The 24,300-nt window shown below is 51.6% G+C and overlaps 2 long non-coding RNA genes and 1 pseudogene across 2 annotated transcripts in view; 1 reads left to right on the top strand and 2 right to left on the bottom strand.

The window, feature by feature from the left end:
• LOC131837165 (uncharacterized) overlaps positions 1 to 20,240 on the top strand; it is a 31,454-nt gene extending 11,214 nt beyond the window's left edge. The window contains exon 4 of the long non-coding RNA XR_009355954.1: positions 16,870 to 20,240. This is a non-coding gene — a long non-coding RNA (uncharacterized LOC131837165). The remainder of the gene's footprint in view (positions 1 to 16,869) is intronic.
• LOC131837173 (uncharacterized) overlaps positions 1 to 24,300 on the bottom strand; it is a 222,503-nt gene that overhangs the window by 22,615 nt on the left and 175,588 nt on the right. The gene's annotated exons all lie outside the window — the stretch shown is intronic.
• LOC131822837 (U4 spliceosomal RNA) lies at positions 13,618 to 13,681 on the bottom strand (annotated as a pseudogene).

The raw sequence follows: 24,300 nt of genomic DNA, 5'->3' as shown, positions 1-24,300 counted from the left end.
AGGAAGCACGTTGTCGGCCAGAGCCCCAGGTTGGAAAGGCTGCTGTGTTGGTTGGAAAGTTCCCAGTGCTTGGGATTCAAAAATCTAGCCGGAAACCTAATACAGCCAGCCCCGTCCTGGCTGTGTGACCTTGGGTAGGTCACTGAACCTCTCTGACACATAGCCACTTTATGTCTGAGTGGACTATTGTTCACCTTATGGGATTGACAGGCGGATTAAGGGAGGGGATGCAGGTCATAGTACCCGGTACTATGCCTGTCTTACAATAGCCGCTCATAAATTGCTGCTCTGAATATTACTGCTCTTAGAAAGTCCTCCAGAAACGAGAATGTGTCAAGATAAGAGCGGAAGTGTCCACAGAGTGAGGCCTGCTGCTGCCCTGAAAGGCAGGGATCCAAACATCTCAGTTTGGGGCCCCGAAGGACCGGCTCCATCTGAACCCGCTCTCGGCCCGGGGCCTTCACCAGGCTGTGGCGATCACTTGGAAGCCCACACCCCCTCCCAGCCACTCGGCCCTGCGGCCAGCCTGGGCCCTCCTGGCGCGGCCAGCGTGGGCCCTCCCGGCCCGGCAGCCCCTTCTCCCCAACCCAGCCTCTGGCCCGGGTCCTCACTCTCAGCCTCAGCTCGGCCCCACAACCCTCGGCCAGCCTGGGCCCTCCTGGCGCGGCCAGCCTGGGCCCTCCCGGCCCGGCAGCCCCTTCTCCCCAACCCAGCCTCTGGCCCGGGTCCTCACTCTCAGCCTCAGCTCGGCCCCACAACCCTCAAGGGGATGATGGCGTCTGGATGGGGTGAAAGGTGGGGCTGGGAGGCCGAAGCTGCATTTAGGAAACTTTTCTTGGCTCTGAACATCAGGGAACTTCAAGGAGGACGTGACTTGAGCAAGTCCCTAAGCCTCCTGAAGCTTGTTTTCTCATTTGTAAAATAAGGGGTTAGCTGCTTCAAATCCCCCTTTGGCTGCAGGCTGTGCATACATTATAATTTTAAAGAACCAAGAAGGCAGAGCTGGAGGCTTTCTGAGCCCCTCAGGACCAGGAGGCTAGAAGCTGATCTGTAGTCTACATGGCTTCCCGCAGCCGGCAGACGGGGCCACTCGCTGCCTCTCCCAGAGCCTCCCAATCACACCAGCAAGTGACAGAGGCTCAAGGATGTGATGGGGGCATATAGAAAGGGGCATATGGGAGCTGAGAGCTGAGGCACACAGGCCGGCCTGGGTGCTACCAGCCCACCCCACAGCCTGGGACCCTGGCACCTCCTCACCCCCAGCCCAGCACTGGCCCCAACCTGGAAAACTGCCCCCTTTCCCCCGAATCCCCTCCCTGACCCCCCTGTCCCCAGGCTCCCCACGGCAGCATCCCACCCTCCAGATCGCCTGCCCCCACACACCAGGAAAAGCAACCTGCTCCCTCCCAGCTTCCTGGCTCAGTAAGCCCCCCAGCCCCCAAAACACACACACACACCAGGGTCCCCTAGGTGCTGAGGGCCCACACCAGAGCTGCCCAGTTGCCCGTGATAACAAATGAGCTCTGAAGGGCACAGATGCCCATACTGTTACTCAATACAATGTTGCCTCATCTTCATTTTAACTTACACAGCGGCACAAGGCAAGGCGCCGCCATACTGAACTGCACAAAGTGGCCACCAAAACGTCAGGCCTCTGGCCCTCTCCTCAGGAGACACGCTCAGCAGTGGGCACTGTCCAAAGCAGGCTTGTGGGATGGTGGGAGGCTGGGCAAGAGAAGTTCCTGCCCCCTGAGCTCCACACGCTAGGGCAGCCTCGAGCAGCCACTGTCCAGTGGTGTGACCAGGCCCAGGGCAGGGCGGGCGAGCAGAGGGTGGGGCGCTGCTCTGAGCAGCACGTTGCCGCTTCATGCCACAAACCCCTTCGTGGTGGTCTGCGGACTGGGAGCCCCCAAGACTGAGCCCCGCTCCCAGGCCTTCTGATGAGTTTTCCCTTCCCTTCCCAGGGACGGCCTTTGCTTCAGGGAACCCCTCGGCGCCTCAGGTGTTCCTCCTCCTCTCTAGACCTGGGAGAGCAGGAGACCCAGGCTCACACCTGGAAGGGGCTTGGGAGAGTCTTATGTTCGACACCATGGGAGGCCACGAGCAGCCCAGGCCTACCAGACCAGACAGGCCAGGCCGGCCAGGGGCAGAGAGGGCAGGGAAGCCTTCCCCAGAGCCGGTCAGGCTCTACTGCCCATTAGGCAGAGGCACTCTGGCCTCCCCTGTCACAGCTGCCCTGGTCTTTGTTGGACCCTAAGAAACGGGGTTGGTGGGGTGGGGCTCCCCCTGCTGGACAGCCCTGGAAATGACCTCAGCCTCCCCTAGTGTGAACTCCACTAGGGCAGTTGCTGTAGATGCGGTCTCAGGGACCTGGAGACCCTGAGATGTCCCAGCCAGGCTCAGGGATGTAGGCTAACCCACCTCCTAACCCACCTCCCAGAAGACGGTTATGGGGGCGGGGGAGGAGATGCAGTAGGCATCTTTCTCACCAGTCCCCTTCTTCCACCCTCCCTCTGCCTCTCCGCTCTTTCCCTGGAACTCTGGGATGAGACCTGCCAGGCCCCTAACACTCCAGAGCCACCCTCACATCTGGGAAGACCACTTCCTGTTGCTGCTTGCCCCCCTGCCCCCGTTCCATCACCCCTGGGGCCACTTCCTCCAGCCTCTTCACTGGCCTCCCTGAGCTCCGTACCTGCCTCTAATGGCCATCCACATAGAAGACTCTGGCCCCTCTCACATACTCACCCTGGCCCCCAGCTGCTACTCGAGGCCAGCCCAGGACAGAAGCCTCATCCTGCATCCCAGTCCCCTCCGCCCAGACCCACAGAGCCCCGAGATTCCACTTCCCTCCGGCCCCACACTTGAAGGGACAGGGGTGAATTTGTGAGTGAAGGATTACAGTCCACGCCCTCACCCCCCTCCACGGACAAGTGTGTGCAGGTGTGCATGCCTCCTACCACACACTCTCCATCCTCTCACAGAAGCTTCCAGACAGAGCTGCAGCCCTGATTCCCCCTCGGCCTCTCAAACAGAGCAGCATCCAGGCCTCTAGGGCTGAGACCACTGCCCTTCATCTCCTGCCCCAAGAGGCAGTTCCCCCAGCTTTCCAGAACTGCTTGAATCACCTCCAAACTCAAATAGCAAGCTCCTGCTTCCTACTCCTCACCGTCTCAGGCATATGGTCAGATCCCCTAAATGAGCCAAGCAATTCAGACCAGATCGAAGCTTCTGCTGGCCACTCAGAGCCTGGGTCACCTCTATTTCATTAGCTCCCCTTGCCCACTATCATAAACAAAGAAGTCTAAGAGGCCTGGGGGCTCCTCAACCACGAGATCTTCAGGCAGGAAGCTCACAATGCCTCTAGGCCAATCCAATGCCCATCAGGTCCTGCCTGGACTGGGGGAGAGCCAGCCCAGGAAGCCACAGAGAGAGCCTTCCACCTTCTAGACTCCTGGCCTAGCACAGGCTCCATCTCTAGAGCATGCTCCTGCGCCATTGATGGAGAGGGCCCTAGGGACATTTGTGTAGGACCAAGGTTGCCATCTCTGCCTACATGCTACCAAACCCTGGAAGGGCAAGGGGGATGGGGGAGCAGTGTGGTCTGACTGCCACAGTCCCCAGAGCCCTGGACCAGAAGGCAGCCATCTCCAAGCCCCGCCGAGTCGGCCTTCTCCTTAATCCTAGGCCAATGAGGGCCAGGGGACACCAGATCAGACTGGCTCATGGGAACAATGATGGGAAGGGGGCAGGAATGGGTCAGCCCCGGCAGCTTAGGAAAGCCTCCATCTTCTAGATAGGATAAACTCCTCTTCTCCTACAATGCCCCATCTCTTCTAGGCCTCCCTGGGCTGAAGAGGCTTCAGGGGACCTTCGTCTTCCCCACCAACACTTCCTCTCCCACCCAAGATCCATTATGGGGATCCACTGAAGATGAAGCCAACCCTCACAGAGGCTCAGGGAGCTCTGGAGGAGAAAGGCCCAGCAGAGTGCCAGGGCAGCGGAAGGGAGTGTATAGATGAAGAGGCCTAAGAAGGATCTGGGCCCATATAACCTTTCTGGCCTTGGACGAGAAAAGCAGTTCATGCCATCACCCATATTTCTCGCCAGTGTCCCATCCCCAAGACTTGCCCCCACCAACCAGAGCACAGTCCTCACCCCCAAACCAGAACTGTGCACCCAGCTATGAGAGGTGTGCAGAAGGGCCACAAACAGACTAGGTGTCCCCGCACAAACAGACTTGTATAGAGAAGGTCTTAAACCTGCAAATCTAAAGACCCAGCCTAGGCCTGTAACCTGGGTTCTGTCTTTTATTATAAGACAGGGTGGATCACTGTATCATTAATCACTCTATCCTGATTTCAACGAGACATTTGTCCAAAAGTGAATGGGACAGAGAAGCAATGGGCTGTGTGGTGCCACTAGGAGGGCTGCAAAGGTCTGGACTGTGGTGCCCTGAGCTTTGCAGTGTTGTTTTAGAGAATTCTGTCGTTGGCCTAGTTCCAACTTTTTCATCGATTCTTTGAATGAAGAAATTGTGCTCATCAAAAGAGACAGAGTTGAAAGGAATTTGGAGGTATTCTGTAGTTAAACTGGTAATCCAAAAGGTCTGTAAAAGATGTAAGGTGAAATCAGAACCCCAAATTTAAATTTAACAGAGATGAATATAAAGTCCTTTATTTAGGTTCAAAACTCAGTCACATGCATTTGGGATTAGAAATTCCTCCTTTAGTTGTAGGTCATGTAAACCATTTCATCGACAGCCTATTTAAAATGAGGTTAACAGCTTTGGGGATTTGCTTAAGTTGGTAGATGGTTAACTCAGCTTACATCAATGATGTGACCACATCAATGTCCTGTTTGTTTGTTTGCTTGCTTGCTTGCTTGCAGGTATGTTTATTTGTTTTGTTTTGTTTTGTTTTTATATATTTCTCCCCCATTAGCCTCAGTCTATGCACCTTGCCTTCAAGTCAGTTCTCCTTGTGGTCACAGCATGGCTGCCACAGTTCCAACCATCACATCTAGGTTCAGATTTCTAAGAGAAAAAGAGGCCAGCTCTTCTTCTGTCTTTTTAAAAGGGAGGGAATCTTTCCCAGAAGCCCCAGGCTTCTCCTCCACTTCCAGAGCCAGAATTATGTCACATGGCCATATTTAGGCCACATGTAGGCCATTGCCTAAATCATTCATTGGGAGGGGAAATGGGCTCCCTATGACTCCATAGGCCAGTTATGATTCTCCCTTTGGCACATGGAAGGGGGTGGGTACTTGCTTAAAATTAGGTTTTGAGTTAGGAAGGAGGAAAGGGGGTGACAGAAGAGAGATGATTAGTTTCCTCTTCCTCTGCTGCCCAGTTTCCTCTTCACATCTGGGCAGCAAAGACTCTCTCAGGAGACTGGCCTGAAAACACAGGCAAGGCCAGAGCAGGGGCTTCTGGGCCAATCCCAGCCTCCTTCTGCCCAAATGTGGGCTCTCAGCCCAGCCTGGGACGGAATTAACACCCACTGTTGCAACAGATGACTACGGAGCCACTATTGTGCCTAAAACAAAAGAATCCAAAGAGAACTGTCCATTTGATTCCTGGTTCAAAGCGCTTACAGTATAATTGGAGGAAGGAGACAGGAATACATGATGGAACCAAAAAATAGTAATTCCATTTTCATAAACCACACATGAAAATCAGCCAGCTTTCTCATGCCGAAATAGGAAAATAGTCATTTAAGATTGGCGCTCAGCAGCACAAGAGCGGGGACACAAGGAAGAAAAGCAGTGTTATTACCGTAACTACATTTAGTTAATAGTTATAGCTGGCAGTAACAACAGCAAAAATGGCTATTTCCGGAGAGAGGAAGACCATCCCTTGCTTGGGGAGAGTCACCAGGGAGACTGGGCAGCAAGGGAAGATACAAAGAGATGACCTTCCCCCAGCAGATTGGTGCTGCGCCTCACTTCTGAGATCTTTCTATCCTCGCTACATGTAAATTAGGACCTTATATAATGGGGGGGTGTTTGTTTGTTTGTTTGTTTGTTTAAGAATAGTAACTCCTGAATTTCTAAGAGTGCCCTCTGTGTTGGGCCCAGTGGGAGCTTTAGATACATTATCTAGTTTGATTCTGAATGAGCCACGTGCTCTCTTGAAGCCCTCTCTGGAGTCACTCTTTCCTTTAATATTCAAACATGGCTCCACTCTGCTGGCTCTCCAAGATTCCTGAGAATTGCCAGGAATTACCTGGCATTTTCTTAATCCCCCCACTCCCTCACCCCCCACACACACACACTCTGATTTCCTCTTCTTTCTCAATTTTGCTCTGAGTTCCAGAGTCCCTGTCTTTTTGTCTACATGCTGACTTGCAGAAGTGGGGATTCTGAAATCAGACCTGGGGTGGGGGGCAGGGAGAATCCAGGAAGGCTGCCTGGAAGAGGGTGGGGGAGATTCTTCTGCCTTTTCCTTCATCCCCCCTCCCCCCAACCCCAAATATTACTGATCAGAAGGCAGAACCTATAAGAGAATTTTACTGAAAGTTGGGAGTACCTGGAGAAGAGCTAGATGTTTTCTGAGGCTAGCAAATCGCTTGAAATTTAAAAACTGACCTCCTGTCCCTGCAAGTCTCTCCTCTGCCCTCCACACCTCCTGAGTTGTCTCTTCAGCCTCTACCCTCCAGTCCAGCTATTGGGCCCTCTCACACCTGCCCCACACCAGTTTGGCTCTCTCTGCTCACATTTCCTCTGGGGGCGAGGGCTGCCTGGAGAGCTTTATCTGTCACCTTCAAAAGGGTCCTTTTCCAAAACAAGGATCCCTGTCTCCCTGCCAGCCATTAGCGCCTTTCTCTAGAATGCAAAAGCAGCTAGAGACACACGCTTGATTCAAGACAATCTGTGACACAGTGACCACCGTTTACACAGGAAGGAACTGAGGCTTAGTGTGTGCACACTAAGAGAAGTCACAGAGCTCCAGTGCATTTGAAACAGTTCTGCTGGCCCCAGACCCACCCCCTTTTAACCATGACCTCATCTGCAAAGAGGCGAGGCTGAGGGAACCGTGGAGGTCAGGGAACGTGCCAGACGGAAAGCAGAGGCACCCGTGGAGCCCAGACCAGCTGAGCCCACCAGCAGGCCAGAGCAGGGCCGGAGGCAGGGAGCCTGGAAGGAGGCTGGAACAGAGGCAGACCCCCCACACACCTTAGCCTGGGGACCCCAGGGAAGGTGATCAGGGGTAGATCAGGAGGCTAAGGAGGAGGGAAAAAATAGACAAGTGGGTCAAATCCAACAGGAGGACTGACCTTGGAGGGTTGGGAGAGAGGTGGCAGGAATCGCCCAGATTTCTGATAGGCAACTAGGTCTCTCTTCACTGAGGTAGTGACCATGGTGGGAAGGGGGGGGTGTGTGTTTACAGTGTGTCCCAGTTGGCACACGGGGAGATGAAGGTGCCTAGGAGACACCCAAGCTGAGACGTCCTTAGGCGTATGTATGTCAGGATATGGCGTTGCTGCTGCTGAGGCAAGCCCGCACTGGAGAGGCGGTCATGGGCCTATGGATGGTAATTAAAGTCAAGGGGAGGATGAGCTCATGCAGGGCAGCCTGTGGAGGGAGGGGAGGGGGGCCTCAGATACAGCCCACAAGCGCTCCTGGGGAAGGAAGGAGCCCAGGAGAGCAACCAGACCATGGCGGGGGCCAGGGGGAGATGGAGAGCAGCCATTCGGGTCAGGGGGCAGGAAGGAGGGACAGGGAATCCAACAGGAAGGCTTCCGTGTTCTCAAAAGCCTGAGTCAGAGGCTTAACACCTGGAAGCCGATTTTTATTGGCTTGAAAAGTAAATGAGAAGTAGGAACATAGGACAGCAAGAGATGAGTGGGGGAGGGGAAGATTAGATGTGGTCTGAAGGGTCGGGAGGGCGAAGGAGAGAGGGTTTGGTTGGAGGAAGGGACAGGGTCGAACAAGCACAGGGGATCATGGGAAGGAGCCAGCACCGATGGGCAGGAGCACCGCGGAAGGCAGAAGGGAAGGCTCAGGTGGAGACAGACCAGAGACCTCTGTGGCTCAGGGACAGAGGCTCCCCCCAGCCTCTCCTAAAGACAGCCTCTGTCGGAAACATCTGAACCTAGAGAAATCCATTAGGAAAGCTGGGCCTGGGCACCAGCCGTGGTCCCAGGAGGGAGATGGCTCCTGATGGACCGTGCCGGCCCCACAGCAGGGCCGAGAGCCAGAGGATGGGGAAGCAGTGCTCGGGAAATGCTGTGGCAGCTCGGGTCCTTCTGGGCCGCCCAGAACCCCCCACAGCAAAGCTTCCCTGCCTGCCTCCTTGCGTGGGCCTCCTGGACCTGCCCCTGCTGGCCTGCATGGACCTGGCCTCTGGATCCCTCTGCTCTCTGGGACTAACCTCTGCCCTCTGGGACTAACCTGTCTCCCACCCGGTGTGGAGCATCCTGGCTCCCAGCTCCTTGATGCATAGCAGAGAATGTCCAAGAGCCCTGGTGCCCGAAGAGCTCAAGCTCTTCCTTGAGCCTGTCCTCCCCACAGCCTCCTACAAGATGGCCTAGACCCAACTCCTCTGGCCTCCCTTGCATGTCCCCAGCTTGCTCAGCTCCACCAGCAAACCCGTTTCTATGCCATGATTACAGCAGCGTTCGTGACCCATGCCACTTCCTCATTTTTCCATGGAGCGCACCACGCGGACCACCCACCCCACGCCCAGCCCCTCGCCAACAGATCTGTCCCAGCCCCTGTGCAGTCTGCAACCTCCTCCAGAACTAGGCCTGCCAACTTGGCTTCTTTTCTCTCATTTATTCTAATGACAACCCTATGAAATAGGCATCACCATCTCCCTTTAATAAAAGAAAAAACCAAGGCACAACATGGTTAACGGCCCCCCAGCTTGTCAATGGCTGAACCTTGCCCTCCCCGCTTCAGAGTCTCCACCGCCTGCGAGTAGAGCCCACCCTCTGCTTCTCTTAGTGCAGGGTCTCCGAGTTCCTGTCTTGAGAGCCATCCTTCCCCTCCTTCTGTTTCCTCCCTCCTTCCTTCTCTCCCAACCCCCAACCAGCCTTTGGAGGGAAGGGCATGTAGAGTCCAGAGCCCCAGATCTGAGGCTGGCTCCCTGACCAGCCGGGTAGCCTGCAGCAGGCTGTCCGAGTGGCTGCTCAGACCCCAAGTCCCCTCCTCCAACAAACTGAGGGTGCCCGTCTGGGCTCTGTCCTCTCTAGAAGGCACCGGAAGGAGCAAAAAGGTCGGTGATACAAAAGGGCTTTCGAAGGCTCTCACGGGCAAGGGGTGACTCTGATCAGAATCTTCTCCACGCAAAGTCCTGGCATCAGCAAATGACATGCTCACATGGGCCACAGCCACTGAGTTCCCTGGCCCCAGCTTTCCCCCGGCAAGCCCTTCGCTAGCCGGGTCATAAAAGGGTTTTCCTCTTCCCAGCAAATGTCAGGTGTCCTCTGACAGGGAGAAAAGGGAGCGGGAGGCTTTCCTTGCACTTCTGAAATCCCAGCCAAGAAAAGATGACAAGACTCATGTTTAATGAGCATTTATTATACACGGGACACTCGGCTGAGCACTGTGTGCATGGGACCTCATTTATTCCTCACAGAGGTTTCAGACTAAAATGCCACCATTCTTACTTTACAGAGAAGAGTATTTTTTTTAAAGATTTTATTTATTTATTAGACAGAGAGAGAAATCACAAGCAGGCAGAGATTGAGAGGGGGGAAGCAGGCTCCCTGCTGAGCAGAGAGCCCGATGCGGGACTCGATTCCAGGACTCTGAGATCATGACCTGAGCCGAAGGCAGCGGCTTAACCCACTGAGCCACCCAGGCACCCCAGAGAAGAGAATTAATTCATCCGAAGTAACAAAACTTTGAGGTCAAGGATTCAGGACTTGGACCTGGCCCTGTGTGATCCCAAAACTCATGGTTCTCACATGAAGAAAAACTCAAACCTGCCTAAAGTCCTCCTGAAAGCCATGCCCCCAACCACGGCCTTGGCCCTGGGACTCCCAGTAGTTGCTGCTTTCCCTCCCTGGCTGCCTCTGCGCTAGGGCACCTGCTCTTCGAGGACACGGACCCTATTAAATTGCTCCTTGTGTCCCCAACCATCAGCACAGTGCCTGGGCCATGGAAGGCATCGGCAAACATTAGCTGAATGACCAACCAGTCAAAGGATAATTTTTGTCTTAAGGATAAAATCATGACTCTCATATACAAATATAAACTCAACCTGTTTCCAAAATCTTATTTTACTCCCTAGTTAATGGGGGAATCAGTGAGGTGTTGAGATTGGTTCAAAGAAAAACTCAAAAGAACCTCAAATATAAATGTCCTCATCTGCTCGGGCTGTCACACCAAAATATCTCGGGCTGGGTGGCCTAAACAACAGAATTTACTGCTCATGCTTCTGGAGGCTGGAGTCCAAAGCCAGGGAGGGTAAGCACGGTAGGTGTCTGAGGAGAGCTCTCCCTCTGTCTCTCTGGCTCATGGATGACTGCATTCTGGCTCTGCCCTCCAAGGCCTTGGCTTGGGGTGTGCAAGGGGGTGAGGGCAGTGGCTCTCTAGTTTGGCATTTTACAAGGACACTAATCCTACCCAATCAGAGCCCCACCCTATGACCTCAGTTCACCTCCCCTACCCGCCTCCTGGCAGTTTCCAGCTCCTAATTCAGCCACGCAGGGGGTGAGGGCATCAACACATGAATTTGAAGGGAGAGGGATTCAAGCATTCCGTTGCTAATGGTAGGCAACGCTTGCATTCCAGGGAACCCAGGGGGCATTTTTAAAGACAACAATCATTTGCATTACAATTTCCAGAGCTGTAAAGCACCTCGAAGACAATGAAAGGTTGAAAGAAAATGAAACAAAACAAGAATGTGGGGGCCTTTTGCAGTGTTTCCCTCATAGAGTGATCAATGAAAACTGGTGTCAGGGCCCAGAGGCAGGAAACGCCCACTCCCCAGCGGTCCCTAATGCCATCTCCCTCGGACTGCGCTTTTCCATGCTTCCCTCTGTCTCCACCGCCAGGGTATGGTCCTGCCGTCGGGCCCCTGGGTCTTCCGACTCCCACCCACAGTGATACTAAGGGCCAAAATTCACATTTACAGCTTCCTTTGGAATGGAGTATCTCCTCTGTCTAGACTGGAGAAGCAGGTTGCTTTAACATGTCCTAAAAGGAGGCGGTTCTTGAATGCTGAGCGACTGGCTGACAGCCAGGGTACAGGTGGACAGGGGAGAAGAGAGCCCCGCAGTGCTTGGGGCAGCTGCTACCAACTGGCACTGGCCCACAGAAGAAGTGCTTAGCTTAGGAGTGAGGGCGCACTCTACAGTCCTGCTAGAAAGGGGCATCCCCAGGCTGCTTGGACCCCAAGGGCTCCTTACCGAGTGGGTGCTATTGGAAAGTTTCAACCCTTGCCACAAACTGCACCTGAAAGAGGACAGAGAAGGCAAGAGGAAGCACAGGAGTGTGGAGGAGGTTCCCACAGGAAAAATCCATGGAAAGGGAACCCTGGGATGTCTCAATGCAAGGTAGAGCCCAGCTAGCTCACTGGGAAATTCAGTCCTGACTTCAGATCCTCTGGAAACCCAACCTTTACTCTTGGGAAACGATTTCTGGTGTCTTTCTCTGCCTTCCTTTTATGAAGGCCAAGTTCTACCTGCAAAATGGAGTTTGTGGTGCAGATCCACAGTGTTTATCTCTGGAAAAACAGTCCATGCAGACTGGCCAAGATCTACATCAACAAGGGACTGCTCCCATCTCTAGCCTGAACTAGCAATAACCTTGAACCATCTGGCTCAGTCTGCAGCGGCTGCTGGAACAGAGTACCATAACAGCGTGGCTTACGAACAACAGAAATTTATTTCTCACCCTTCTGGAGGCTGGAGCAGCATGGTCAGACAGAAAAGAGAACGAGAGACATCTCTAGGGTCATTTATAAGGGCACCAATCCCATCATGAGGGCTCCGTCCCCATGACCTCATCACCTCCCAAAGGCCCCACCTACAAAGGCCATCACACTGTGGAGATGGGGCTAAGATTTCAACAGATACTAGGTCCAGATACTGGGACACAGATACTGGGTCCATTGCAACTGGCCGGCTCCCACCCATCCCACCCAGGTGCCAGCCATCTTTCTAGACATGTTAGCTTGGTCATATTCCTGCCTAAAACTTTCTGACCTCCAGTCCCCTGCAGGGTAAGGCCCATGATGTGCAACGCATGCCATACCAGCACTGCTCACAGCCCCAGGCTCCTCTCTTCACTCCCTGACCCCCACTTTGTGTCCAACACCACCAACACTCAGTAGTTCTCTGTCCACACTGGGCCATTTCTCCATGCCTCTACTCATGCTGTTTTCACACCTGGAGAGTCGGTCTCACATCCTTTCCCTTACCAACTTACTAACTCATCCCTGAGGAGATTCCTTTCAGAATCCTCTATCCCCCTCCTCCAACACCTTCCTTCCCCCCCACACAAGCTCTCTGCTCAGCACGGCCTTCTCCCCATTATGCATCACTGCTGTTCATAGGGCTGCACCCCGTTCTACTCAACAATGAGCTCCCCGAGAGCAGGAATGGTCTCCCGTACAAGGTTGAATAGTGTCTCCTTCCAAATTCATGTATACCTGTACCTATGAATATGACCTTATTTGGAAATAAGTTCTTTGCAGATGTAATAAGTGAAGTTGGAATCATACTGAAACAGGATGGGCCCCGAATCCAGTATGACTGGCGTTCTTTTAAGAAAAAGGAAATTTGGAAGCCGAGACCTACAGGAGAGAAGGCTGTGTGGAGAGACAGACAGACTGGGGAGATGACTTTACAAGCCAACAAACCAGGGATTGCTGGTCACCACCAAAAGCTAGGAGAGGAACATGTCACAGAGTCTTCTCCTGAACCTGAGAGGAAGCATGGCTCTGCTGTCACCCTGGTTGGGGGCCTTTGGCCTTCAGAACTGTGAGGGAATAAATTTCTATTGTTTTAAGCTAAGGAGCTTGTGATACTTTGTTACTATAGCTCTAGGAAGCTAAGAGACATTTTGGTGCTGCTTGAACCAATACCTAAAAATGTGCCAGTGGCTCTGGAATTGGGGAATGGGTAGAGGCTGGAAGAATGTGGAGGCTTAAGGTAAGAAAAAAGAATTAGACTGGCCGGAGAAAGTCGCTGGTAGAAATATGGACATTAAAGGTACTTCTGGTGAGATCTCAGAAAGAAAGAAGGAACACGTTACTGGACACTGGAAGAAAGACAACCCTTATTATAAAGAAATCTTTGTCAAATTGCATTCTACCATTGGATGGAGAAGTAGAACTTGGAGAGTTAGTGGAGAGATTTCCAAACAAAGTGTGGAGCCACAGCCTGGTTTCTCCTTGCCATTTATAGGAAAATGTAAGAGGAAAGACATAAATGGAACAATGAATTGTTCCCAGCATCTGATGTGGAAAATTCTCCGCCTATCTAAACAGTATGCTCTGGAGACAGGGTCAAGGGTATGACCAGAGGACTTTGGCTAAAGATTTTAGGCATGTGACCTAGGGATTCAAGCGACCACCTCAGCGGAAGTCCAGGCATAGAGGTGTGATTAGAAAGGATCTGTGGAGACCCCGCATGGCTAGTGCTAGGGATCCTTTTCAATTAGCAATAATCAGCAATAATCGTGCCTCAGATAAACCTCATTGGCTACAATACTGCCACTGTGCAAAGCTAAAGCTGGTAGGGATCCTTTTGACATACATTGGAGACCCACAAGATTTTAAAGGATTTTATATCACTAGAAATGCTAGAAGTCTAGACCAGAAGGAATAAGGATGGGACAAAATGAAGGAAGAATGGCCTGGAAGGAAGAGTCACAGAGGCCTAGGCCAGAAGAGGAGAGCCAGCCCTGAGGGCCCACAGCAAGGATCAAGACACAGAAAATTATTCTTGGGCCTTGAAACCTAATGAAACTTTCCTTGTTAGACGGCAAACTTGCTTTAAACCAGTAACCCCACGCCCCTTAGACCTTCCATTTTTTTCCCCTTCAGAATGGGAATGTCCATCCTATGCCTGGCCCACCATTGGACTTAGATAACATGTGTTCTCGTCTCCATAGATGGCGGGAAAGTCCGCCCCAGGAAGTCTCATTCTCAGAGCCCCATCCATGCCCAGTGTAAATGACTTGTGTGATAAGCTCTGGAACTTGATAAGATTTAGATGAGATTTTAGAGCTAATGCTATAATAGTTAAGACTTTTGGGGATGTTGAGATCAGGTGAATGTATTTTGCATAGGAGACAGATACAAATCTGGGGAGACCACAGGGTACAATGTATTGGATTGAATATTGTACTCTTCCTCCAAAATTCACATCTACCCAGAACCTGTGAATGTGAACTTTATTTGGAAATAAAGTCTTTGCAGTTGTAACTGTGTCAAGATGAACTTACACGGGGTTGGGTAGTGCTTAAATCCAATATGTGTGGTGTCCTTTGAAGAAGAAGGAAATCTGGAAATAGAGACACACAGGACAGAATGCCATGTGAAGACAGAGCAGATTGGAATGATGACTCTGCAAACCAAGGAACACCAGTGACTTCCAGAAGCCACCAGAAGCTAAGAGAGTGTCATGGAACCAATTGCCTAGAAACTCTGAGAGAGCATGACCCTGCTGCCATCTTGATTTTGGACTTCTGGCTTCCAGAATTGTGACAGAATGAATTTCTGTTGTGTTAGGCTGCCCAGCTTGCAGTGCTCTGTTACCGAAGCCCTAGGAAATGAACAGCTCTCTTGTCAGAGCCCTGGCCCTCACTATTATTGCCAAAGCCCCAGGGTCCAGGGGTCCCCTCGAGGCTGGGACCTGTACACAGACTGACCCTCAGCCGCAGAACATGCCTGCCATCCCCATCTTTTTAGCTCTCAGGGAGGAACCTTAAGTAGAGAATGAATAGATATTAGCCAGACAAGAAGGGGGAACAGTGTTCTGGTAGAGGGAACAGGATCTGGAAAGAGCCAGTTGTGACAGAGAAGATTTCTCGGAGGAAGTGAAAAAAGATTATCAGTGAAAGGAAGGGAGTGGAAGGAGATGGAACCACAGGAAAGAAACCAGATTAGATCAGCAAGGCCCTCGCAGACAGATTAAGGGCACTGAAGTTCATCTTATGGGACAAAAGAACACCATTGTTAAGTCTCTAGGATACAGAAAATACATACATAAAACCCCTTACATATATAAATAGAGATGTAAGCCCTTCTAGCTCAGCAGTAAAAAGACATAAAGACCAATTTAAAAACGGGCAAGGGATTTGAATAAACAAAGAAAAATATAAATGGCCAATAAGCCCATGAAAAGATACTCAACATTATTAGCCATCAGAGAAATGCAAATCAAAAGCACAATGAGACACCACTTTACACCCACCAGGATGGTAGAGTTCCCATATGACTCAGCAACTCCACTCCTACATATATGCCTCAGAGAACTGAAAAGATGTGTCCATATATAACTGTTCACTAATATTCATAGCAGCATTACTCATAATAGTCAAAGAATGGAAACAACCCAAATGTCCCTCAGTTAATGAATAGAGAAACCAAATATGGTTTATCCGTACCATGCCTATTTTATTTTATTCAGCCATAAAAAGGAATGACGTCCCGATTTCATGCTACAATACAGATGAACCCTGAAAATAGGTGAAGTGAAGGAACTCACATACAAGGCCATGTATTATAGGACAGCATTTAGATGAAATGCCCAGAATCGGCAAATCTACGGAGAACAGTGTTGACAAGTGGTGGCCAAGGACTAGGGGCGTTGAGGGACTAAAGATGTGACTTCAAATGGGCACCTGGTCTCTTTCTGGGGCGATGAACATCTTCTAAAACGGATTCTGCTGAAAGCTGCATAATTCTGTGACAATACAAAAACACACTGAATTGTATACTTTAAAATGGTGAGTTTTATGGTTTGTGAATTATACGTCGATAAAAACAAAAAGTAAGCCACGGAGCAATTTTAAGTTGGAGAGTGATGTGGTCTGTCTGCATTTGAGAAAGAATGTGTTCTGGGCCCTGGGTGGAAAACACGCTGGAGGCAGAGAAACCTGACGGTTATAGTCTTGGCGAGAGATCCTACCACCCGAAGGAAGCGGCAGTGGGGGTGGACAGAAAAGGTCAGATCAAGCAGCATATAGGATGGGGGTGCCTGGGTGGCTCAGTAAGTTAAGGGTCTGACTTGATTTCAGTTCAGGTCATGATCTCGAGGTCATGAGATCGAGTCCTGTATCAGGCTCCACGCTGGGCATGGGTCCTGCTTGGGATTCTCCCTCTGCCTCTCTCCACTCCCCCCTTCCCCCAGCTTGCACATACCTACTCATGTGCTTTCTCTCTCTCCATCGGATAGGGAAGGAGGGAGGGGAGAAAAAGAGAGCGAGAAAGACATGTAGGATGGATGGAACAGGTCCAAACATACACACTCCTAACAGGTGTGCAGAAACATGACTCTCTTTATCTCTCTATAATGGAACTCCATTCTTGTAGCGGTTTTTTTAAAGTGTCCTCAGGGCACCTGGGTGGCACAGTTGGTTAAGCCTCTGACTCCTGATTTCGGCTCAGGTCACAATCTCAGGATGGAGCCCTGCCTCAGGCTCTGTGGGGAGTCTGCTTGAGATTCTCTCTCTCCCTCTGCCCCTCCCACTACTTGTGTGAACTCTCTCTCTCTCTCTCTCTCACGCGCGCGCTAGAAGAAATACATTAATTTTCAAAAAAAGCAAATGTCCTCAAAATGTAGACCAAACTTAGTGACTTACTTCTAACGAATAGGATGTGAAGATGCATAGGTAACTTTCAAGGCTAGATGATAACTAGATATGTCTATCTCTCTCTCTGTCCCTCTCAACTACTCGCTCCGGACAAAGCCCACTGCCGTGTCATGAAGATACCCAAGCAAGCCCATGAAGACCGCACATGGAAAGGAATGAGCCCTCCCATCAACAGCCAGCACCAACTCGCCAGCCACGTAAGCGCACCACGCCAGAAGCAGAGCGGCAGAGCCAGTGAGGCCCTAGGGGAACCCCAGCCACTGGGCTTTTCAGCTATGGTTGCAGTAGTCACTGAGCAGAGAAAAGCTTCACCTGCTTGGCTTCCCTGGATTCCTAACGTACCGTGAAAGATAACCAAAGTCATTGGTGCACCAGGCACCCATGCTGAGATCATCTGTTGCGCGGCGGCAGAGAACTAACACAGCTCTGAAGCCCTACCTCTACTGAGAGCAGAGATCGTTTTCTCTCGCCAAGTAAAGGCAATCGAGTCGCTTCCCTTTTAAAAGTTAAGTCTCTTTAGGGTCAACAGGCAGTTGGTTCCAGACTCAAAGTTCAACGTCCCTATTGGGGCTTCTGGTTTTCTCTACCCTTGCTCCTCCCGGGGATGCCTAAGTCTATGTAACCCTGAGGGCTAGCTCGCTGTCCGTGGTCCTCAGGCAGCCATTTCAACCTTTGCCACTAAAGTCGCTGTGGGTGGGGTGACCTGCGATGACGCAGGTGCTCCTCTCCTGCTAGCCCTGACTTCTCCCACCAGCCCTCCTCTCGCAGGCTGGGGGCACTCTGGATTTCCTGGATGCCAGCCACAGGCCAGGAACCAGCAGGGGCAGCAGCGGGAAGGCATCTCAGGCCCTCTCGTTCTAGAAGGTCCCCTCCTGCTCTGCGTTGTCTATCCCCTGCCAGTGCACGATGTTCTGACAGTTCCAAAGGGGCGGGGATAGAGGGCATGAATTGCCTTGGGCAGGGTAGGCTCACCCCATGGCCTCTATCACCCCCTGGCATTCTGGTTCCTATGTGAAAGCTGGGGGCAGGGGGGACAGACAAGAAGCTCAACTGCTCCTTCTAAACTCTGGCTCTCCACCTTTTTGGGCTCTGCAGCTTCCTAGGAAGGAGTGCTATCCTGTGTGTTTGGCAACTACCCTCAAGTCCTTGCCCTGTGTTTTCATTCACACATTCATTTAGTCCTTTATTTCCAGATGCTCCTTGATCACTACTCTGTGCCAAGCATTTGCTTGATGCCAGAGACACAGAAAAAAACCCACTACTCATGGAGTGTGCAATTAAGAGGGACCAACATACCCAAATAATGATAGTAAAGTCTTGCATATAAAGCACAAAAATCAGTGTGTGCAGGCTTGGATACAGCAGGAAAGAGGAAATGATCACCTCTCCCAGGAAGCCTCAGGACGAGGGAGGCCAGGTCTCCCCAAGCCCACAAAATGTCAACAGAGCTTCCCCTAGAGAACAGCACCCAAGATAACCTGGACTAGAGTAGCCACAGTGAAAGAGAGAAGTCACAAGACTGATTTAAAGAGAGAGAGGCACTGTTACAAGGCACAGCAGTAGGCAATTCACAGGAGCACATCTGTAACCTGGGGAAAACCCCAAGATCCCTTTAAGAGGCTGCTCAGTGTATTAAATGAGATACATCAAACACTCAACCCGGAGCTTCATTTGCAGTGAGCTACTATGTAAGCACAATGTTAACTACTATCCCTCATTAAAGCTTCAATCTAATGTCAAAAGCCCCGAATGAGAATAAAGGTTCAGTCCTATAGATGTTTGCACATGGAGAAAGGTTAATTCAATCGGTGCATAAGCACCTACCACCTCCCTAAACACCCTAAGGTTAAGTTTTTAAAATTCAGTGATCAGCTAAGCCTTCTTGGAATTTAAAGCTAAACTGTTTCTGTCTTAAGCTCTAGATCTTGCCAATCAAAATCATTCTGTTCATAGGCTATTGTAGCTGCGTCTGCCTCAAGTCGGCAAATCCATCCCACAACTCAACTGACTTCTTTGTTCTAGGCTCTAGCTGCTCTCCCTGGAGGCATGGGTGCCATTGACGCGGTGGGTACACGGCGCCCTGCCTTGCATTTCAGCTTAATATCTCAAAAACATTATTCAGCCTCTTAGGATACCAGCAGGATTTAAGGATGAGGCTTGGGGGATGGGGCATGAGAGGAGGATTAGATCCAAGGGGCTTGATTTATAGAAAGGTTTGTCTTTGGGGGGACTTCTTTGTCCCTCCTAGGAGAAACTAAGCCAGCCTGCGGAACTGTTTCCACTTGGTGGGAAATAGGATGGCGTGTATTAACAGAGTGTCTATGCTGTGACTGCTCTGTTCTAAAGGGTTCTCCCAAACAGTGAGGCAGTTTTGCTTTTGTGACTTCCGCCCAAAGCACCTCGTGGGGACCTCACCTGAGGGATGGAGTTTAGAATGGTCCAGGCTCTCAGGAGGCTACGGTGAGCTCCTTGTGTGATTCGAAATTTAGAAATGTGAGCCCATACTAGCCCGTTACTTGAACGCAAGCAGGATTTCTAGCATTCAAGTAAATTGATTCTGCTGGTTGTATTTCTATTCCTACCCTTCATCTTTTCAAAAAATGCAGTTAAATTTGAAAGTAGCAGCCTGTCCTTGGCCATGTTTGGAGAACCAAAGAAAAGATTTAACTTCAGCCTGAGCTGAAGTTAAAAGAGAAAAGCTGTCCCCTCCCTCTGAGGGGCTGGTCCCCAAGTAGACAGGAAACCCTGGGGAGGAGTCTTGGCTGGTGGGGAAGCCTCAGGAGATGGGGTGAGGCTGGGTTCCTGATTCTCCTGATTTCCCCTGTTCCAATGGCAGCTCCCTTCCTGCCCCGGGGGACCTATGAGAGCCCCCCCATGCCACCCTCTTTTTTTTTAAGGGTGGGGAGGGCAGAGGGAGAGAGAGAGAGAATCTCAAGCAGACTCCATGCTGAGCATAGAGCTCAAGGCAGACCTTGATCCCAGGATCCTGAGATCATGACCTGGGCAGAAATCAAGAGTCAGATGCTGAACTGACTGAGCCACCCAGGCGCCCCCTCCTTGCCCTTCCAACACCCCACCTGTCTCTTGAGCTGGTCTGAGTGGCTTTCTTTCTGTTGGTTCCAAGTCACCATCCCTGACTAGAAGAATGTCTTAGCCCAAAGGCACGATTCTAAGAGTAAGAATTCTGGGCAGAAAGTGGGGGAAAAAACCACACTTAGACACTCGTGAAGACACTTGTCTTCCTCTCAGCAGGCCATTCGCTCCTTTGTTCATTCCACAAATATCTATTAAGTGCTTACTGTGTGCCAGGCACGAGGCATAAAAACGAATAAAGACACAGCCCCTGCCCTGCGGAGCTCCCTTCCGGCGGGGAGACAGATGGGTAAGTGGGTTGCGTGAGCGTTATGGGGATATCAGCAAGAGCCCCAACTCTGGAATTCCCTCCTCCAAGCCACCCCGTTAAAATTAACTCCACCAATTAAAGGCGTCGTTAGAAGACAATGCTGCCGGTCTTCCTCTTTATTTTTAATTACAGGGCCTGGCCTAAAGTTGTCAAACCATTTATAATTAGAGCAGAGCTCTGAGCAGGAGGCTGGGAGAGGGATGGGAAGAAGGGGTGAGGGAGACAGGGGCTCCTGCCCAACCCCTCCCGGTCCTCTGCCTCCAGTGCTGCCCCGCTAATGGACTGGGTGGCTGGGAAGCACTCTCCATTCGCTGTCCCCCCTGCTTCTCAGCGCACACCCTGATTATAGTCATTAGGGAGTCACCGGGAGCGACAGGAAGACAGGCGGCTGGTACCACGGTGGCCTGGAAGGGAGAGGCGGCTGCAGCTGAGACAGGGCCAGCTCAGGCTGGAGAGCGAAGACTGAAGAAAGAGCAGGGGGCGAGGCTCCTCTCCTGCCCTCTCCCTGCAGGGAGGCATCCATCTCGCCCTAAAACAACCCACAGTTGGCACAGCCAGATACGCATGACGAGGACGGGGTGGAGAGGCAGCCAGCCCAGTGCAGGGGGCTCTGCAGACAAAGGGGCGCCCTTCCATCTGTCCTCCAGGCGCCAGCTCGGCTTTCCTGCACCCTGCACCACAGACAAGTGCAGGGCAGACTCCCGGCACTCGGGGCAGCTGCTGGGAAGGGATGCGGGAGGGAAAAGGCCCGGAGCTGGCTGTCCATTGACCTTGCGGGACCTGGGCTCTCACCTTCGCCTTCTGCTCAGACCCGGGGGGCAGAGCTCCTCCTCTTCCTGTTATACAGGGAAGCTCATGTGACAAACAGGGAGGGTGGTTCAGAGGGGCCCAGACCCCCAAGTTCCCACCCCCCACTGTCATCTACCTGGACCAAAGGGGTGTAGGATGGGGAGGCCAAGCAGGCCGTGAACTGCCCAGCACCATGGTTTCCCGCCCTCCATCGTGTCCCCGACCTGGGACCCCCTCCAAAGTGAGGATCAGGGCAATCAGGAACCAACCAACTGGCCTCCTCTCTCCGTCACCCACCCTGACCTGCCGTGGTCAGTGACAGTGTTTTGACTGAGTTCTACGTTCCTGGAAAACAGCAATTGTACAGAAATCTCCCACCTTTCTGGGTTCCCAGAAAAGGCTCACTGCCGAAAACCACGCTTCCCCCTATGGCTTAGATCAGACTCAAAGATGACCCCTTGTTTACCTAGGACAACGCCAGACACAACACCTGCAAACTGCCTCTTTCTGCTTCATAAATGATAAGCCAAACTATTTGTGCCCACTGGCCAATCCGAACAAAATGCCTGTTCACGGGACCTGACCAGGCCCACAGCTCTCCCCCAGACTTTGACCCCCTGCCCACCCCCCACAGCCTGAGTCAGCCTCAGCACCTGGGAACAAACCCTCTGTTTAACCACCTCTCCCAGGAATTGGCTGACCTCAGAGAATAACCTTCCCATCCAGACCACCTGCTGTCCCATCCCTTGTCTGGTTCTTCTGTCTTATTTACATTCCTCTATTTAAAAAGAAAAAAGTCCTTTCTGTCAGACCCTTGAGATGCTGAGGCTCCTTCCTCCCACTGCGGTTGTCTTTTCAAATAAAGTATTTCCTCGATTCAGCCTGATTTGGCCTTTATTTGATAACAGCCCAGGAAAAAAGACCTGCCCCCTTTCAGAGGCCATGTGTCCCCAGTGACCTCCAGTGACTCACACGCCTGAGCCCCTCTATGAGGAGCCTGGTTAATGGTTCATGGGTGGGAACTCCCCTCTCTCGGCTCCCAGCCAGTCTCCAGACACGCCTTGTCAAGGCTTACTGCTCCCCAACAAAAACAAGCATATCGTGAACATTGCTTACCAGCCACACTCTGTGCTGAGAACCTCCCAGGCAGTTTCTCAACCCTCGTGTGCTGGGCACATTCTCAGCTATGGAAATTCACGCTCAGAGAGACACAGAGCTGATACGGACGGTGCAGAAGCAGGGACAGAAGGATGGCACAGCCAAAGGACAGCAGCTTCATGGGTCTACCCCACAGGCCTTAAAATATCATTTTCTCCTTGCCTCGCAGGTTCATTCTGAGGATTAAATAGCTTACTATTCCCACAAGTGCTTAGAATAACAGTGTCTGGCGTATGGCAGGTGCGACATAAATGCGAGCTATTGTGATTTCTAGTACTACTACAGGGACAATGGCAGGTTCCACGAAGTCAGGCAGGTTGTGCAGTGCTGGGTTAAGTAACTGGCCCTCAGAACTTACTTCTATAAAATCACAGTGTTTACTTATTATGTTCCTTGTTTATGGGCAACTACAATGGGAACGCCACGAGGGTGGGGACCGCCGTGGCGCTCCCTCCCTTCTGTACCTTCGCCAAAGGCCTAGAATGGGTCCAGAACAGTCAACATTGTCAAATGAACGAAGGAATGAAAGAAGCCCAAGGTTTGTTCTCCTAGCCATTGTGGTCTCAGAAACCTTCTTCTGGTCTCAGCCCTGCAGCCTCTTTCTAAAGGCAACCTAACTAGTTCCTGACCCAGAAGGTAAAAACAAACAAACAAACAAACAAAAACACCCAGTCTCTCCAGTCGCATCAGTAACGAACCCTTTATCCAGATACCGAATTTGTGGGTTCTGGAAATCTGTCACATGCCTCACCTGGTTTGAACCATTATAAGTGTTTTTATTGTCTCCAGTTTACAGGAGAAACTGGGGTCCAGAGAGGGAACCCCGCTATCTGTCTCTCCCTCCTCCAACCCCTCCCCCCATCCCAGTCTCCCACGGCTACCCTTCCCCCCCAGTTCCCACTCCCCATCTGCCCACCAGACCCCAGCTCTGCATCACCCCTATTCCCCATTCCCCACCACCCTTCTCCCTGACCTCACCACCCCCACACAGTACCCAGTTTCAGACAGGGAGCCTCTGAACGGGGAGCCTGGCGTCTTCCCTTTCTGCTCTGCTAATTATCCTTTTAACTCGCACTGGCGTATTTTTGCCGTGCGATCTGCCGGTTTATTTTTATCCACCTCTCTATAATGGTATCGGGGCCGTTACTCAGGGAAGCTCCCGGCTCCGAGCTGCTCCCCAATTTACAATTGCAATTATGATCTCCGACAGAAACACATGCAGCTGGCGTCAATTTTAAGCAATATTTTGATCATAATAATTAAAAAAGTAACTTATGGCATGCACGCCTCGGATAAATTAATGTTATTCCAAGCCTCTGCTAAAAGGCATGTAAGGGAGAAAGGAGTGAAAACAGAGATGGTGCTCCAAGATCTCTGGGCGGCCTGGGAGTCTGGGTCCAGCAGCCACTGGCCTGGGGACTCCCGAATTAACTGGCACACTGAGTTTAATATCTGTGTGTCCTTCAACTTGAACGCTGCCTGTCCCCGCCCCTCTCCCGACACATGTGAAATTGATGGTTATTAAGGTATTTGGATATAAACAAGCACATTTTCTTGTCACTGTTCCCTGGGCAGGTGACAGGCAGCTGAAAGGATGTTCTCCTCTCTCTCTAACTTACCGTTCTAGACCCAAATGAGAGCAGGACCTGACAGCTTAGGGGAGGGGATGGAAAATGGCCCAAATCCCTGATGTGCCTCCTTCCCAGAACATACAGAATGCACTTACACGCCTGGACCCATGTACTCATTCATTCCCAGGTGCCACTACACACACACACACACACAAATCTACCTGCCCGACACAAGATTCATACCCACATACACCACCACACACTTCCATCCACGGACAAATCCACATAACTTACACACGTGTTTATATAAATCTGCTCTCTCACAAGTGACTCACAATCACAAAACAGACATCCCACACTTTCATCGACATGCGACACGCGACTCACACACGTGTACACATGAACACACACACCTGCACACACATTGAGTGACAGGCACCACATACACAACTGTCTCTCCACAAACATGCGGTTCATAATCCCAAACAAGGCCCGCACACAGTCACACCACGAAATTCACAAACATACGTGCGTGCGTACGTGCACACATGCCCTGACGAATTCTCTCCCACACTCTCCGCTCTGCACAGGCAGCCCCACACCCCA

The sequence above is a fragment of the Mustela lutreola genome, chromosome 1 (assembly GCF_030435805.1).
Source record: "Mustela lutreola isolate mMusLut2 chromosome 1, mMusLut2.pri, whole genome shotgun sequence".
In the NCBI taxonomy this organism is placed as follows: domain Eukaryota; kingdom Metazoa; phylum Chordata; class Mammalia; order Carnivora; family Mustelidae; genus Mustela; species Mustela lutreola.
The sequence above is the reverse complement of the archived record's forward strand: the minus strand, read 5'-3'. Positions and strand labels throughout refer to the sequence as shown.